Source organism: Magallana gigas, chromosome 8, assembly GCF_963853765.1.
Source record: "Magallana gigas chromosome 8, xbMagGiga1.1, whole genome shotgun sequence".
Lineage (NCBI taxonomy): Eukaryota > Metazoa > Mollusca > Bivalvia > Ostreida > Ostreidae > Magallana > Magallana gigas.
The window spans coordinates 4466906-4485355 of record NC_088860.1 but is presented as its reverse complement, the minus strand read 5'-3'; positions in this window follow the sequence as shown (position 1 = coordinate 4485355).

Sequence of the window (18450 nt, the reverse complement as noted above, 5' to 3'; positions counted from 1 at the left end):
ACATCGGACATAATTTTCTGTTGTAGTCCCGAAAGCTCAAAATTTTTCTTACAAAATGAGAAGCCGTCAATAAAGAGACTGTAACGTAATTTGTCGTCATTACCCGGCCGCGGACAGTTCTATCTGTGTTGTTCTTCGGAGAGACTTGATTGGGAATTCATCTCTATTACCGCGTCAAGGCGATGTGCAAATTTGATTGAAACAAATTATGATCGCCATTCGAGAGTCTAACACTTTTTTTGTTCCATTTAGTGGGGATTTAGTTTCGTACACGAGGGGCTAACACAAGGTGTAAATAGGCTTCCTATTGTCTTGGAGGAGAGTTGATTGATTTCGGGGCTGTATTGACGCCGATGGAGGGAGATGGATACTCTCGCCAGAGCGAGCTTCATCCCGCGCTGTTTGTACACCCCCTCTCCCGGGACCATTAGTAGATGATTGACGACATCAATTAATGTCTTTTAAGAAATAAAATCGCGAAATGATTGTTTTCCTTCACCTCTAAATCATGCTAATATTCTTATTACAGAACGACATACAAATGGTTGTGTATGTTACGATTCTATTATCGCGGAGACGAGGTGTTCTCACAAGTTGTAACAATCACGAGAAAGGCGTCGGGAACATTAAAGAGAGTATTCGGGGCTGTTACAATTTTACAATGAAAATTTCGATTATTTTTCTGTTTTGTAAAAAAGACTGTACATTTTTTCTTTTGTCGTAATGTAGACATATTCCATTCGCATGTCTGTAAATCAGTACAACCAGAGTGAGTGATTATTAAGAAGATATATAATAGTGATTCTTGGTCGATAAATCATACACTGCTTAATGATGAGGTTGCATAAAAGTGACGTTTCTCCGATCAGTTCTATCTATCAGGGCAATAAATCCGGCGTGATATTGACAGCTCACAACAACAAGCATAGGTAAAAAGCACAACCAGCAAATTGGACTCAAAATGGCCGCCGCCAGCAAAAAATAAAAACATTCCACGAGTATGTGTGGCAGTTTGGAGTAAAAAAAAATTTTTTTTAATAGAGTCCATACTATATGTACATATACTAATATTTTCCGAAATCAAATCAGAGCTGTGTTGAAAAAGACAATGATATTTTTTGATAAATATCAAATTTTGTGGATTTTTGCAAATGGAAAAAAAATAAAATGTACAGTTTTTTATTAATTGTAAAATTAAAACACGAAGAAATATTTTCCAATTTTTTTATTTAAACAAACTTATAAAGAAAATAATTTTTCAGAAGTTACGATAATGTTTTCAATTAGAAAATACGAAACAAAACTAAAATAGAAGATATACTGATTTTTTTTTAAAACTGTTATCTGTAAATCAATAACAACACTGTTGAGAGATTGATTATTATTTCTTATTTTAAACCAGACAAAAGTATATCAAAGATTCATTCTAAATGAATGAAGTTTTTTTTATCAGGTCAGCATGAATATAATAATTTTTATAAAAAAAATGAAATATGCATAATGTTGAATTTTTTGTATTATTTTCATATTTGATTGTATATTCACATTACTCATTAATTTTAAAGGTCTTATTTCTTATATCTAGCGCAAGGTCAAATGTTACCTAACTTAAGGGTCAGTGGTGATATATTGTTGATCCTTGTTTACAAATTTTGTATTCTAGGTACATGTAGTCACTATTGAAAGACAATCAACATTAGATATGAAAAAAAACCTTTAAAATAAATGAATACTGTGAATATACCATCAAATATGAAAATAATACAAAAAATTATATATATATATATATATATATATATATATATATATATATATATATATATATATATATATATATATATATATATATATATATATATATATATATATATTAACAAAGCAACAACCTAAATGTTTCTGAAACATTCGTATGTAAAAGTGTCGTTCAAACGTAATTATGGAAAACGCCATTATTAAGATATCACTTACAAACTAAATCAATATTGCACAAGCATCGTGAGCATCGGGCGATTTAAGGTCGAAAATTGCACCGAAAGTCGTAAAACGGCGTAAGAAGAGGCTGTAAAATCTCCGACACAATAGAAGCGCCATTTTGGGTTGATTGGGGAAATGTTTAGTTTTCGTTTTATTTCCTCTTCACTCTCATTAGAAAAAAACTAAACCCTCTCATTTGGAATTGTCAAACGTTTTTAACTTTCATATTTTTAAAGACTGTTATGAAGATTTGACATTAAAAAAATTAGCAGCAACAAGTTGTGGTAAATTTGTTAAATTATTTAAAAGAATACGTTATTTCAGTGTTTGTAGCAACTTGTTTTTATTTTGATAAATTCTGCCCTAAATGTCTTATTTTAAAAGAAATCTTGATCATTCATGGAATTCTTTCAAGAGTCGTCGAACCTTGCTTACTACGTAATAAGGGGCATTTTTCTTCTATACGATATTTAAGTAATATGTGTAACACGGTCTTTTAAATATTTTGCTATCTAATAATATACGTTTTGTAAAATACAATTTAAGTGAACTTTTGATTACATGTAGTAGTATGATATTCAAAAAGTAAGGTTTGTGGAAATCATGTTGAATATTACTTGATGTCCAAATCCCATATCAAACTTGTATAACAGAACATGTCGAGTCGAACTCAAAAAAGATCAAAGAACCATTAAAACTATTATATTTTATTTTTTTATCAGTTAACATAGGTCACACATATATTTTTAAAGTGTTGTTTTGTTTTGGATTCAACATACTCAATCTGGCAGCTTGTGCTAACGACGTGTTTGTCTGTGGTAGGTTTTCCATACTAAGGTCTTATTCTTGCTTCAAAGAAATTGGTTGAAACTATAATCATTAAGAGCAACTCATTTGCAACATATTTTCGTTTAATTAGTATATACATCAAGATAACTTCTAGCGTTATTATGATAGACAGTACACAGCTCTAACTAAGGCCTCTAACACAAACAAACACACCACTGTCAAATCAGACCGACCACATAAAGATGACATGGTGTCTGTTGTCTTAATCTTTTAGAGTATAAGTGCTAGGAAATCTCAATATAGTGTTTTCATTTTTTTGTATATTATATCAGAATATGTCTTAAGAGGCTTAGTCTCGATTTGAGATAAATCAGTTTTTTCGAATTGTATTTGACCAACCTTTATGTTTTAACGATTAGATAACGCAATAAGTGGTCACCCAAAACTGGATAGTCAGATGTCGAGCTATACTTGTTAGAAACATTAAACTTAGTTAAGCAGCATTGAAACAATAAAGATATGGAGAAATGAAATGAAATTTTTGGCTCAATTCGTCTCCATGACCTTTAAAAAAATCTTGGTGTCTTTAAAAGATAATTATAATATTGTTAAGTTTGATGTCTTCGTATAACTCTCTTGTAATATGAGATTTCTGACCAGCCATACTTTATTAAGTCAGACTGAGTACCAGTTTATTATTTAAAGGTAGAAATCTAGACTAATATAATTAGAAATCTAGTACAATATGAGTAATAATTTCGTAAAATATAAGTAGGCGTGAAAAGTTGTCATACTTAACACTTTTTCAAACAGTGAAGTCATTGTAACAAAATAATACTTTTAGGGTTATATTTTGTATCAAGTGTGCATTCCTTTTATATCTATTTTACCAAATATTGACAAAGTATAAAAATAATAGTTATATCGAGTAGACATCCAATATAAATACATGTACACCTTTTTGATAATGATGTAATATAAAACTGTAACAGTATTCGATAATGATGCTAATACATGTACATGTATGTGTATACTACTAAGATGTCATCTAATGTATGAATAATTCCTTTGTAATAAGTCTACGCAGTCGAAGATTTCCCCTGCCTCTGACAATGTACATCTTTGTCTATGAAAATTTGCACCTTTGCCTTTGTAAATGTAGCTATATTGCTGCTTACATACCGCATTTAGCAGCATCTGCAATAATTAGTAATGCAATGTTTTATCGAAAAAAATCAAGAAATTGTTGATTTATGTGCATACTCGAGGCAGGTTTTGGCAAAAACGTGTTCAAACAATCGTGAGAATCAGTAGGAAACCCTGATAAATGATTTCTGTGTGGTTCCATCCCTGATGAATTGAGGACCGGTAGAAAGCAAGAAAGCGACCTACCTTGGATAGGATGAGGTCCAAAACTAGAGGGCATTGAACTGATAACGAACTGTATTACAGAGGACCAGGGCTAACTAAGCTCAATTAACGAGTTAAAACTTTGTTTAGCGGTTAAATAACTGTTACGCTAAAGATTCTTACAAAAAACCCCTATAATCCCTCTCTGATAATAGAGATTCTTACTAAAATTTCATGCACGAGTTATTTATTTCTATTTACAATGGGTGTAGCCTGAAATTTAAATGTATGGCTTTGGTGAACATGAACGTTTCCTAAGGGTGAGTTGTATTTTTTGAAAAAGAAAATTGTGAAAAACAGAAAAAATCAGCATTATATATACAGGCTGTATATGTTTTATAGTTATATTTTACATTATTAGACAATTAATATAATTGAGCCAACTATATACTTGATTTTTATAAGGATTCAAACCCGGATTTGAAATCGCTTGCATAACTAAATAAGAGAAAAGCAGCATAATGACAATAACTGATAGAGTTGCTTCCGGTGCAGCGACCCCAACCGGACAACCATAACTACAACATGCTGGCACGTGATGCGATAACAACCTACCACAGCACATGCCGCAAATATTTTATAACACGTCAGAAAGTTAAAGAAAAACCAAACCGCCAGAGAACAAAAAGATGATCTCAAACAGAAAACAAAACCTTATCGTATCAAATCTCCATACATCATATATTCTGATAACGTATTTTAAATCTTTGAAACCAAAGTCATTTTAATTTTTGAAGGTTTTAGTATACTCTATGACTTTTGCATACCGTTGATGGGGCTGTATGTTTAATTGGTATATAAAAAGTAGTTAAATTAAAGAAAAACCCAAAAAGAAAATTATACTTGTGAACTAAGCTATTACAAAACAGAACTCAATTTTTTAATTTACTAGGCATATTAGGTCTCCAGTACTTATATAATTATATCACGTTTTGTTTCATCAAATCAACCAATGTGATCTTTTTTAAGATATAAAAGTACTTTAATAATGAACACCATTGTCTCACTGTAAGTCTAACATCTTGAAAAACATAATTTAATAATAAAACAATGCCGTCTGTTAACATTCTTTACACGAGTTTTAAAGAAAGACAATTCTAAAAGGTTACACTGGATTTCTGTAAACTGTAAAATAGCAAATAAAAGTCTAGTCGACACATTTCTGTGGTTCATTTCCGTGAAGTAATTTTGTTTGTGTTAGATTTCACTCTGGGTTAATCAACGTTATGTAATGCTATAGTTTTTAAAAACATTATTTAACTATGACACTGCAACAATCTATTGATGTCCCACAATGCAATGCAAACATAAAAGACGCTTTGGATATTATCAACGCATACATTGCAAATTAAGACTAAAATTAACTGTCATATTGTCATAGAATTGTCACCCTTTTCCTTCAAATAAAATGTCACGAAGACTTTACCTTTTCTCGACCTTTAAGAACTCTCCACTTAAATTTTTAAAAACTTTTAAATATGGATATGGCAAAATAAGGTGATTTTTAAAGAGTTAAAGTGACGTTCTATCTCCTTGGCGTCACGCATTCACTGCGCAAGGATATTGTAAATGATTTTTTTTTAAAACCGAATAGTTTAAGTTAGGAGTGCTCCGATGTACTTATGCATTGTATTCGTAACCCGATGTTTGATATTTGTGCAATTGCAGTAAAATCTTTTGTTTTCATCCATTACTTATTGGTAGATACATATTTTAAAAAGATGACAATTTAATCAATGTATTCTCCCTTTTAAATTCACTTGTTTCTGTACTAAAATGTACATTGATACAGTACAATCGTATCATAGAAAAGGTAGCCAACCCAATATTTCATGGTTAAGGATTTTTTTTTGAATAGCAATCATTTTCGCATTAACGGAGAATCCACGGACAGTAGTTAACAAATATTAACTACACCATCATTTATGGTAAGACTTAGTTAGTATCTCTTTTATTTTCCGTGTAAACAGCGTCAAAACATTGCTCCTCGGCTGGGCAGATCGCTGCTATATCGCGTCTTTAACAGACCCAGTGCGGGATTTGATTACTTGACAAGCTTGGTATTGTTTCGGGTGACTAAAATAGGAAGATCATGGGGTCATAAGCTTCCTTTTTCAAATTTATACAGTTGTTTAGTTATGATAACTTCAAATCTATTCAGAACTTTGCCAATATTTATTGAAAGCTTCGAAGCTGAGAGAAAAATTAATATGTTAATTCCTTATGATGTTATCTGTCTTACGTATATTTACATATCTATTTTATATTAATAATATTGTACACCATTTGATATATATACCATGTAGAATCCCCCGCCATTCTCCTGTTAATTGTATGTATTCTATGCCTATGAGCCACATGGCTCCTTTGGTCAATAAAGAATAAGCAACTTTAAAAAACAACTGCAGTGTTATAACGTTTTGTTTGTTTGTTGTGAAACATCCTGCTTATTTATTGTAATAATTTTATAAAATGAAGTTACATTCAGTATTTTCATTTTTGTTGCAGTCCAGATGTTATGTTGTTTGTCCACTAGCAAAAAATCAAAAACAAGTAATGATAATTGTAGATTTAGAGTAGGCTTAAATAGTTACAAAAACTAACTTCAAAGTTATCTAATTGACTTTCCAGTGTGACTGTTCTGATGCACTACAACTGGTAAACAATGTTTGGACACCTTTTGTTATATACTGCTATTAGAAGATGTTTTACTTGTAACCTATTAGGTCGGCCTTGATTTTGCATAGACTAATAACCTTTCACACTACTAGTATTTTATGATTCGTTCGCTAGTTTATGAAGTTTACTTTGTACTGTTTGTTACTTTGAAAAAAAAATGAATTCGATAGAAGGTACTTTAAAAACATTCAGAATACTAACATGCCTCTTTTGGAGCATACTTGTATAGCAGTTTCTAACGCAAATATTTCGATCATACAGGTCACTAAAAGAACCATGACTCATTGATGTAAAATAACAACCCGTTAAATACAATAGGGCGCTCTTATCCCCGCTATCTTAACACTTTATTAAGCTAGCCCATCTTGTTACTTTATTAAGGTAACAATCATTTAGCCGTAAAGAATTCTTTTTTACTTGTTAGAAATCAGTAAATATACAAGAAACAGCGCTAATAGGTGTCATGTGTTTTGCTGTGCGTCAATCTAGCGGTAGCAATCATCGATTTTCCGTTTAACTCGCCATACCGTCTCTGGGGTAGAGGCTAATATGACAAATTTTCATTTCATGAAAACTGTTATTTCAAAGGGTAAAAGAACAGCTTTTATTAGAATTTTACGATCTTCTGATGCAATGCCTATTTTATTTTTGACGTTTGTGAATAATTGATGACTGTTATCTCCCCATCTTAAGGAAAGAAACTACAGTCCTCCATATTGGTTAACATGAACATTTCTAAGCAATCAAAGCATTGAGTGTTCAGACTTGTTATCGTGTTAGTCTGTTTAGCAAGAAACATGGAAATTTTTCACCTTACTGCAGACTTTTATATTGAAAATGAATATTTTATCCTTAATTACAAAATGTTTTCAAAATAATGTTAAATATTAATAAAGAAATTTATTTTTCCTAAGGCTTCTTCGCTGAGGTTTTATAATGCGAGTATATCAGACATGCTTTATTTATTTAAGGAATTCAAATTTCATAAATCCATTCCTTGAATTAACTTGCAAATTAGTTGTTTTTAATGTTAAAACTTGAAGAAATTGCAACAATATAACACTCTTACAATAGACAGTGAAAAAAGTTCATCACATGCCCTCGGATGTTATAATAAGCTTCAAGGTCCCAGCAGGCGCTTGTCGCTGACTGTAATAAAACATATTGTTTACACGAGCAGTTGCAGGAAAATGAAAATGTCATACATTACATAATGTCAAAGGTGACTTGCACGATTCGTAGAAAGGAAAAATAATGTGCAAATCACTCGCGATCATAGAAAACCGACATATTTGACCGCAATAATAATTATGCCTGGAAGTTTTTCATTTTTTTTCCTTCCAGAAAACGTCCGAAATAATACTGCATTTATTTTTTAAAAAGTTGTTCTTCAGACGACTTAATCTAATAATTATTTTGTTGAACAGCGTAAGACACCTGAATGGCGACACAAGTAAGTTTAACAATAATAGTTTTGATGTGAAACTTTGTCTCATTTTTTTCGCAAACGGCTCAATATTGGGTAGTACCTAAAGAATTAAGCAAGAATAATTTCCTTGTGGAAATCAGTATTGACAGTGTAGAACTTTGTTCCTGTGACGAAAATCTGCATTCATTTTTCTCTTAATGACGTCGTTGACATAAAAATTATCTTGTAAAGCATACTACACTATCACCGTCAAAACTAAGTTCTGTTAAATAATGATACATGTATCTTTTTTCACTTTGCTTTCAAATTGAAGTAATATATATATATATATATATATATATATATATATATATATATATATATATATATATATATATATATATATATATAAATGTAAAACTACAGTAAAACCGGTTAAAACGAACACGATTTTAATGAAATGACGATTACAGCGAAGTGATTTTTATTCCAGTGACTTAATCACATGTTGTAATCCTGACGATTATAACGAATTACGCTCATAACGAGGCAAAATCGTCCTTGCACTTCGTTATAAGCGTGTTTTACTGTGTGAGGAACGATCGATTGCAGTATACTCTGATTTCTTCCTTTTAAAAAATCTTGTAGCTATAAGCTGATGTCAAATACGACTATGTTTCCTGCCAATATTTTAATGTGTTTGGAATGACGAAAGTTGGATTCTGAGAATTGAAAAAAAAAATATATAGAAATGCTCCATTAGACAGATCAGAGACATTGTCATATGAAGAATGTTTATATAAATACAAGACAAGAAGTACGTTTCATGATTTTTTAAGCAACTTGCTTTACATAACAGGATTTCTCGGGGTTTGGTTTCAAAATAGTTTTATAAGCAGAAAACATTTTCCAAAGATTGTCATGCATTTGATTTTTTCTACCTTAAAAAATCGTCAACATATGCATAAAAGTACATAGATAAGTACATGTATTGTATACATATCACAAAAAACAAATGCAAGTATAGTTGATATATTACATATTTTTATTATACATTCTTTATTAGACACAATATTTATTAGAGATGCATAAGTTGTTGTTTTGCTGAATTATTATATGCACTCTTCCTTGGCATGAATCTCCTTATTTGATGCGAGACATATTTCACAGATAATTTATCACTTTTGCTCACTAATAAATCATTTTTCTTCTCTATAAATAATTAGAAAAAACAAACCTCATATATACATGTAGATTACTAATTATTCAACACCAAATATGCGAGGCAAGTCGTCGAATAACTACTAAGCACCTGAGACTTAATGCCTTGGCATTTTTTTACACGTCTGTTTAGAGAATGATTCATGAGGGACTTGGACTGAGCAGACATTTGCCATTGATTGGGCTCTCAATGAGGCTCCTCGTGTATCAGTAATTTTTACATTCAATTAGCCGTGTGAATAAATCATTTCAGACAAAAGAAACCAGAGTGGATAAATTAATTTCAGATCATATTTTTTGTGTGATTGACAGGAGAATTTATCATTTTCATTTCATAAACCTGTAGAATTTTATTGTCTTAATAAAGACATGAAGTTACAGCAAAGGATTTAAGTTGAAAAAATATAAAAATAAAGAAGACATATAACAAATGCAAAATGTTTCAGGAAACTATAAAAGTTTGTACAGGTAAATGATAATAAAATTGGGGAAAAAAATCATAACTTCTTAGGTAAGACAGGGTACGACGTTTTGCAGTTAAAAATATGCATCGGACCAATGCATCAACAAATAGTTAAGCCGTAAAAATATGTAAAATAGACATAAAATGTTTATCTAAGATTGTTTTTTTTTTTAGAAACCAGCTCTATAGTATCATATATTACACTAAACCAAGTCAAAAATGTGTTTAAAATAAGTTTTAATTGTTAAATTTTTGATCTCACATCCAACGTAATTATAAGTAGGGTAATTTGTCATCAGTATAGTTGGATGTACAGCATCAGTAATTCAAGGTTTTAATTAAAATTGAAAGACAACTCGACATGCGAAAAGTGCAAACGTTTGAGGTTTCTGTAGGCGTCGAATAACTGTGTTGTCTGGTACTGCAGCTACTATTTTTGTCTGTTTGTTGTACAATTTCAGAAAACTGTAATTTATTTCTCAGATCGTATATGTCTAGAAATATATCACCGACCTTGCAACGGCATTTTTACCAGAGTGTTTAAATCTGTCCTGAATTTGGAGCAATCTTTTCTTGCAAAGCTATTTAAAAATGCACCAGTTTTACCCTTTATCTTGATCTTAATCAAATATTGCCTTTTTCGACACTTAATAAAGCAAAAAGAAGAAAACAGGAAAGAAATCAAAAGCATGTCGAAAGTTCATTTATTTCCATTCTAGTACCATTTCTCTTTTTTAAGTACTACCTATTGACATTGGTCTGGTCTCTAGTATTCCGCAAGTTTTTTTTAACATTCGTAACATTTGATTATATTGCAACTGCTTTGTCATGAACTAAGCCAAGTGTGCAGCTATTCCTTATACGATAAAAATGTATGATTTTAATCCTTTTGTACATAATTTAACATATTCAAACAGATGCCTCATATCTGATATATATATATTTGTCAAAGCTCAGTTCGTTCAATTTATTTTACACAACGTTTTTCAATTTTACTCCTCAATATTAGCATTTAATTATCTTTTTAAAATAATTTCTAATGCATACATATAAGGCATGTTGGTATGCACATTTTAAAAACCAAAATCTGGATGTTGTTAGCTTCATTGACTGATAATTGGAGTCATCATGGTTCAAAACGCACTTCTTGATGAAGTATACATTAATGTCAAATCTTAGCCAATGATTGGAAGATTCAAAAGCAATGGATAATTAACATTCAAATCTCCGATAAAGGGGCACCTGCCTTTTAACCTGAAAGAGGAGTGGTTTCATAAAGGACGCTTTGATTTCGTTATTTATGACTGACTGGTCAAATTTCAACATTTCTGCACAATGTCATCCGTTATCAGTATCAATATAGGTATAGCTGTTTATCATTTTTTTTGCATGCATATGTTGGGAAAATCAGATTATTTGGGTATATTGGAATTATGTAGAGAATGTTTACGTATTTGTTGTTTAAGATAAGCCACTGCAAATCGATATATTTGAATGTTATTAACAAAGAAGAAACTTTTTTAAAAAATCTTTGTTTTTTACGGTCTATATTCACGATCCACAATTTTTTATAATAGTTTCTATACGCTTAAGTTAAAACGGCCATATTCCGACACATAAGTTGGTCTCTAATTTTAGTTATACTTGGTTAAGGCTTTCAGTCTTAGAATTAACTTAATATTCAATCAAACAATCAAAATGAATTTGCATATAATCGAGGCAAGGCCAGTTTCATTGCCAACAATCATCCATTCACTCTGAAAAGAATAAGTTGATGTTTTAAACTGACAACAACAGTTTTAAAAACAATTTATACCCCATATCCCAAGTTACATGTACATGTGAATTCCACATCAAAATGCCGAGGTTTTATTTTAGATTGAAATCATGTCAAACATATTTTGTTGAAGGAAAAGCTTTTAGATTAGATTTAGATTTTTTTTAGTTTGTGTTAGCAGTCAAATGTATAGGTACAATTGAACACCAAAACTTTATCTGATTCAAATAACGGCTGTTATAGTTTGATATTAACGATCATTCTTGTTAGCTGAGATAAGGTTTTGGATCAAGGATCAAAATACTCTTTGAATATGATCATTTTGTCAGCTTGAAATTTCTTGTTTTCCATATAGGGTAGATTTCCTTAATTTATTTTTCAATCAAAGGTCTAGTAACTCTGAATATAGAAATACAAATATCTTAGAAATTATTTGCTTGCCCGCTAAGTATCGTGCTTGAATAGTCGAAAGTCTTCAATATGGCCACAGAAGGGTCCCTTATATTTTTCAAAAAAACATTGTTAAGAAAGAATTGTCTACTCTTTAAAGTAAGGTTTTTTACTTTGGTCTCATGAATTATTTTTTTAATTGTTAATACTTTATGTAAAGGTAAACATCTCAAATAATTTTTGTTAAAAAACAAATGCAACCTTCAAAAACACATGCTTGATATTTTTAGAATTATTGCACGATATGAAGAGTATATTGAAATAAAGATTTTAAAAAAAATTGTAAAATCGTTACTTGTTTAATAAGAAATTAAAAAAAGTGCATCCCAAAAAAACCATAATAGTAAAATATGTTAACAACAAATCATTGATAAGAAAAACAGTGGATAATAACAAATAAACAAAGCAAAATTAATTTTTTTTCTTCAGGAAACGGTGTGTGGTTTTCCGAGTTAGTGTTGAAATGGATACTATTTACTACACATATGAGCAATAATTCAAAATCTGTCTGTCTTAAAATTCGTGATTTCTTTCATTTTTTGAAGTCATTTGCATGGGAAGACAATTGTTATTTTCATAAAACGACGTTTTATATTCCAAAGTGTAGATATTATATATATTTGAGTACCCAAGATTGTTTTACCAAAACGCACTTTATTGTAATATATGTTAAATCGTTTCCTTGAACTAATAAGATTGACCAAGTTTTACAGTTAATATATAACTGCAAAATGCTCTAAAAAAGTGACGAAATGTCTACCTGAAAGTCATAAACATTTCTCTTGCCCTTTCCACTACACATAAAAAGAAATATTTATAACCCAGTAAAGTTGCAAATCAAGTATTCAGTCTAACAATCTTCTTTTTCTCAACTTTCTGCATTTTATAAAAAGAAATTGGTGCGTATCTAATTGGCATATACCAATCATCAATTGAAGGGGAACAAGTAGATATTAGATCTGCAAGAGATATATTCAAGTCCTGGAAAGTACGGTGATTTTTTATTGCTTTATCATTTTTTAAAACTCTTTTATTTTGCACATTCTTGTTATGACATACAATTCTTTAATAAAAATACGGGGTTTGATGCCATTTTTACTGGTATTCAAGTTCAGTCACTCAGAAAAGGCTTTTTATGCAATACAGACAGATATTATTGTGATCTTTTTTTTTCTCTCTCATTATTAAAACGTAAGATTTAAACTACTAACATGACTATTAATTATTAAAATCGAATAAAAATGCAAATATTTTTAAATAAAAAAACTAATGACAAAGTGTAAAGAAGAAAATAACCTTTTGTACTTAAAAAATTCTATAATGCCTTTAAAACGTCTTTAATGACACAACGGTCTTAATATTGAAATGGAGACCAATCAGTGTTTCTGTTATCAATATTGCGAAATCACATGACCTATAAATTATTCTTTTTTTCTCCAAAATTTGACCATAAATTCATTGACACATTCTCAGTACATTATGACCAAATATTATTTATCAAACATGTGTTTGTCGAATCTTAATTGAGTAATTAGACAATTATTTGCATATACGAATGATAGAACTATCTTATACCAAGTGATGTATTTTCTTAATATTCTTAACAGGGAAATGCCAATCTTCATTACAGCTGATCGTACCCGTTAAAACAAAACAACGGGTCAATTTATTCAACCACACAATTTAAACAAGGATTTCCAACTTTCAGAAAATGATGTCACGTTTTGGATGAAAGATTAATTCTCAATTGTCAAGAATTTTAATTGAGTTTAAAAAGAAAAGAAAAGGAAAGATGAGACACAACTTTCAAACACAAAATTTATGTGCAAGAAAAAAAATAGACTATTTTAATTGGATGAAAAATTAGAATACATCTACATTAAAAAAGAATAAGACTGCATGAATTAAATAATAGATAAATATTCATTATTTTGCAATTTTCTAAATTCAATGAAATGTAACATAAATTTGAAATAAATTTAAACATTCAATATTTGCTACAATTTATGAATTAAAGAAAAATGCTACAACTCACCAAAGCACATCATTGGTAACAACATATCCTAATCTATTTTAAGACATATCAATACACAGCATCTTTTCTACTAACATTAACACTTCTTGGTCCTCATTTGACCATTTTATTGCATTGTACCGGTATATTACGTCAAACCTTACTTTAATGTTACATTTACTTGTGTTTGTAGTAAATCATATCTTGTGCTAGAAAGTTGTCCGCATTTTTTGTTTCATATTTCTAAACTCTTGTCTTATTATTTTTGTTCCATCAAAATTTTTAACCATTTGAATTACGATTAAGATAAATTTAAACAAAAACATTGGTCAATGTTAAAATGAAATATAGTTAAACTATTCAAAGTAAAACTGATTATTTTTGGATTATGATATATTTATAGTAGATGTGATTTTGAATAGAAATGTTTTGTATTAAATTCATAATATCATAGAAGTAGTTAACACTTTTTAGAACGAACAATGACACGTCTCTTGTGAATGTTCCTTTTAACATGTAAATTTGTAAATTTATCATAAAATTTATCAACTTACTATGGATAATCAAACTCAATTGCGTCAGAGCTACGTTCATGTTTTAATTCTTATTTCGCATGGATGATAATGGGATTGCACAATACCACATTTTCTTATTTTGGCTGTTATATTTTTAAAGATAAATAAATCTTAGTGTATGTATCTATATACAGTATAAAACTCTGACCATGAAGTATAAGTTAAAAAACAAACAAACAAATTTAGGTAGTCCATACATAACTAAGGCGAATTTAACCATTTTGATTGATCTATACTACATCAAATACGTATTGAAAATTATTATGGGGCTGACATAAACCAAACTCGGGAGTATGTATGTAGCACTTTTTTTAAAGAGTTGTCTGCCCTTTTCGAAAATTTTAGAAATTCATTTTCTGAAAATAATGAATTATTTTAGCATATTTGAAGAAAGGGAAAGTTTTGAAACGTTTCAGCAAGAGAAATGTGAGAAAATCACTTATACTAAAAATATTTATTTAATAAAAATGCATTTTTCCCATAGACTTCAATGTAAACCTCAACATAAGAAAAATTAAATTTGTTAATATTGAATTTTTTTTTAATTTCAGAGTGGAATCTTTATTATTCAATAAACCCCTTAAAACTACACGTAGATTTTAGTGATCAAACTTGCAATCTATCATATGAAATATAATGGTTATGGATGGACTACCTAGGGGTCACTGAAGTAAAAGCTGCAATAAAGCTCTCTCTATAAAATTAAAATTATTTCAATAATATTCACCAAAAAAACATCCTTACAAAATAGTAAAACAAAATATATTAAATAAGATCGATTCTTCACGATGAAAAAACTATTCCAAACTTTGTTACAACTATTTTGACAAAAAAATGACAATGTGTTTATTTTTTATTGAGTATAAAATTTTAATATACATTCAAAACTGACAAATGCTATAATCATCATACACTAAATACAGACGGAGCCGGGTTTTTTTTACGTCTGTATATGGTGTAATAAACATTTTGACCTCATTTATATAATCGAGCTGTAAATCTGGTTTCTCAAGGAGGCTTAATGATCAACAAACCAACCATCGGATCTACCGTAAACTTTTAGATCTAATTTGATAATATAAAGCTATAAACTATTTTTACGTAAAGGAACACTTCATAAATGTTTGTTTATAATTTGAGTGCCTGAGTATTTTTCTTTATCTATATATAGAGCTCTTCTTTCAAAGGAGATAAATACAGCCGAAAAACGGTCATGAGGCCACTGAGCTTTCTTAAAATACCGGTATAGTAATAGTGTAGTTTGTCTTTTAATATATCTTTTTGGATTTATCTATATATCTGTATGTATTATTGACAAAGAAAGCTCAGTTTAATTTTGTAAAATCAACCTACTTTACCCTAACTGCATACTAACTTCAGTAGACTATCTTTATCTTTAATCATTAATTCATGCACAGCTTTTAGATATTGTCGATTTCCTTTGCGTGTTAGCATCCCGAGGAACATTCGTTGTGCTCATTTACAAAAATCTTTGTCTCTATCATTAAAATATATTCAATTTAATATTGAAAAATCAGAGTGCCTAACTACAGATTAAATATAATGCATTGCCCCCCTTTCCTTAAAAAAGTAATCCTTTCCATTTCCAAAAATACTGAAAAATATTTGACACTATTTTCTTTAGCACGCTAATTGATTTTAAAAATCATGGCAGTAAAGACAACCATGCCCCATATTATTTTGCAGATAAACTAAGAGAAAAATACTAGTTCATGCAGCATTTAATACTGACTTTCCAATGAAAGCAAAAACGTATCCATTCTAGAAGGGTGAGGTTTTCTCATAAAAAGGGTCTAACTGTTCAATTCTGTTTATATAAGAATACATACATGTATGTAGATCTACAAGCTTCTGAATGCATCTCTAATAATAATTTAATTTTAGTTCAGTGTAGAAAAAACATATTTGACTTTAAAATGACATGATTCTTTTTAAACTTCAAATGTATCGTCAAGCCCATTGTTTACAATGTATGTAATTTACGTAAAATATAGTGTGACTTTTGTAGCCAATCAAAGAGAACCTAACAGCCAGAGTTGAACTATATTCGTATAAAATATGGCAGCTATTGAATTATTCCACAAACACAATACAAACAGGATTAGTTTACTCTTTTAAAGATGAACACGATATGCCCTTCGTTTGCTAGTTAATATATGTCTTATATGCAATGTTTGTAGTTCAATGTATGTTGGATGTCTCTACAGTGTACAAGAAGATCTGTGTAGAATACGGCAATTGTATTCTCTGCAACAGTTTGTAATTAGTAAAACTGCATTAAAAATAATCTTTCTACATCCAATATTTATAATTATTTAGCAATTTCAATTTTTGAAATGAAAATATCGCTGATGTGTCAATTATACGTTACTTTATCTTAGAGTTTATCATCCTTACCTAATCCATACCTCATCTAGTCCAACTATTATCAGCTGCGTTGCATATTGTATTTATCGTTATATCTATTTGTGTTCCTATTTATAAAAAAATCTGTGTTTTGAGGAAATCCACCAATTTTGAGTCAAACACGTACAGTGCACGGTAATTAACAGTTAATAATAAGTTTTTCATTACCAATTAATTGTATTTATTCTTTAAAAAACGTGGTAGTATCATTATTGATATATTACAAATTTAAATAATACAGGTGTAAATCATGAATAAAAATCAATTAATAATTACAAGTTGACTAATTATTCTGACTAGTTCCGTATTTGGTTGTCAGTCTACACTTAAGGAATGTCATTTCAGATAAGTTTAGCAAGAAAAATACCTGTTGATTTATCGTTAGAGCCAATGGTTATAATGTGAAGATGTCAATTATAATTCTATCTGTGTATTGACATGAACACAGTAAAATTTAATGACAAAGTCAAACAGTTTAAGCCTTCTAAAAAAATAAAAGCTTCACCTTCAACACACGATTTCAGAAAGGTAAATGCTAATAATCTTATCAATGGGTCCATTCGTTTTTATAAACTTTTCAAACATCAGATTTGTGTGATAGAAGGAATGAAAAAAATAATCAACTGAAATAACACTCCAATAAAAAAAAATTGCTAATTTTTGCAATCCTATCCACTGGAAGTTAATGTTCCAGTTCCATTAATCCCCTTCTGGGAGAATGGGTGTGTTCAAATCCAGAAAGAGAAATAGTAAAAACTTATGGATCATTTTGTTTTTACATGATCTTTAGATTTCTCGCATAATGTACTACTCGAGTAAAAGTGTTCGAAGTTTTTAGGCTTGTATTTAAGCACTCGATGAGAATCGGGGGTTATTTATAGCTCGTGTTGATATGCTATGTCAGTAAAGTAATATGTAGATTAGTGGTTTTGCTTTTGCTGTGACCGTTATGTGCTTATAAAACATTGTCGTTCTTACCATGGATCTAGTATATTACATCATGCAATGCATTAGCACGCTACTTAGCATCAGTCTGGTTTAAGTTGAGCGATCATTATCCCTAGTTCACTGACTCAAGGAGCAGAATCTTTAACAGAATTGATACAAACTCATCGACAACGCCTGTGGTATCATTTCAATAGATTACTATTGCTTAAACCTGACATAAGGACAATGGATGTTTGTTAATGATTTGAACTGTTAAAACTAGTTAAATCTTTCATCAATGATATTTGTTAACGTTTTTAGGCCAGCTTACCAAAT